We start from the raw sequence: 1,384 nt of genomic DNA on the forward strand, positions 1-1,384 counted from the left end.
TAAATGGTTCTGAAATAATATCAAAATTAAAAACTGCTGGAAAATAAAATCAAAACTTCAAAATGAAAAATTACTGAAATAAAACCAACACTTAAAAAACTGCTGGGAAATAAAATCAACACTTGAAAATCAGTAAATGCTGAAAAATAAATTATTATGCATGTTGAACTTGAAAAACATAAAAATATGAGCATTTTCTGAAATTTTCATTAAGATCAACTAGGCATTTCTTAAATCCATGGAAAGTCAACAATGTGTATGGCCTGTTAGCTCAGCTGGTCAGAGTATGGTGCTAATAACACCAAGGTCATGGGTTCAATCCCCATACTGGCCAATTCAAATCTAGTGTCTTAAGAAAATCAACAATTATACATATTGATTTTGAAAAACAGTAGAACATGAACAATTTCCTTAAATTTTCAGTTATGATCAAGTTCGTATTTCTTAAATCCATGGAAAGTGAACAGTGTGTATGGCCTGTTAGCTCAGCTGGTCAGAGCGTGGTGCTAATAACGCCAAGGTCATGGGTTCAAACCCCATACAGGCCAATTTAAAACTAAAGTCTTAATAAAATCAACACATAAGAAAATTCTAGAAAATCAAATATTATACATATTCATTTCAAAAAACATTAGGACATGAACACTTTTCTTAAATTTTCAGTTATGATCAAGTTCATATTCCTTAAATCCATGGAAAGTGAACAGTGTGTATGGCCTGTTAGCTCATCTGTACAGACCATGGTGCTCATAACACCAAGGTCATGAGTTCAATCCCCATACAGGCCAATTCAAGTCTAGTGTCTTAAGAGAATCAACTATTATACATATTGATTTTGAAAAACAGTAGAACATGAACAATTTTCTTAAATTTTCATTGAGATCAAGTATGTATTCTTACATCCATGGAAACTCAACATGATGTAAGGTAGGTGGGTTAGCTCAGCTTGTAAGAGCATGGTGCTAGTACACTTGATGTCATGGGTTCAATGTCCCTGCAGGGCAAATTCAATCTAAAGTCTTTCAGACAATCAACACGTCAAAATAACAAATGGTTCTGAAATAATATCAAAACTAAAAACTGCTGAAAAATAAAATCAACACTTCAAAATTAAAAATGACTGAAATAAAATCAACACTTGAAAAACTGCTGGGAAATAAAATCAACACTTCAAAATCAGTAATTGCTTAAAAATAAACTATTATGCATGTTGATTTTGAAAAACATTGGAATATGACCACATTTCTTAAATTCAGTTAAGCTCAAATATGTATGTCTTAAATCCATGGAAACTGAACAGTATGTATGGCCTGTTAGCTCAGCTGGTCAGAGCGTGGTGCTAATAACGCCAAGGTCATGGGTTCAATCCCCATGCAGGCCAATT

General features: G+C 32.8%; 1 long non-coding RNA gene and 3 other non-coding genes across 4 annotated transcripts in view; 3 read left to right on the plus strand and 1 right to left on the minus strand.

The window, feature by feature from the left end:
- The first annotated feature begins 260 nt into the window (after positions 1 to 260).
- Positions 261 to 334, plus strand: trnai-aau (transfer RNA isoleucine (anticodon AAU)). The gene has a single exon. It is a non-coding gene; the product is annotated as a tRNA-Ile (tRNA).
- Positions 335 to 432: 98 nt separating this feature from the next.
- The window catches only part of LOC107837992 (uncharacterized), a 10,818-nt gene continuing 9,866 nt past the window's right edge, over positions 433 to 1,384 (minus strand). Inside the window, exon 3 of the long non-coding RNA XR_001664047.1 lies at positions 433 to 443. This is a non-coding gene — a long non-coding RNA (uncharacterized LOC107837992). The remainder of the gene's footprint in view (positions 444 to 1,384) is intronic.
- Positions 475 to 548, plus strand: trnai-aau (transfer RNA isoleucine (anticodon AAU)). The gene has a single exon. It is a non-coding gene; the product is annotated as a tRNA-Ile (tRNA).
- Positions 1,308 to 1,381, plus strand: trnai-aau (transfer RNA isoleucine (anticodon AAU)). Its single transcript has one exon. It is a non-coding gene; the product is annotated as a tRNA-Ile (tRNA).

The sequence above is a fragment of the Poecilia formosa genome, unplaced genomic scaffold, assembly GCF_000485575.1.
Source record: "Poecilia formosa unplaced genomic scaffold, Poecilia_formosa-5.1.2 Scaffold199, whole genome shotgun sequence".
In the NCBI taxonomy this organism is placed as follows: Eukaryota; Metazoa; Chordata; class Actinopteri; order Cyprinodontiformes; family Poeciliidae; genus Poecilia; species Poecilia formosa.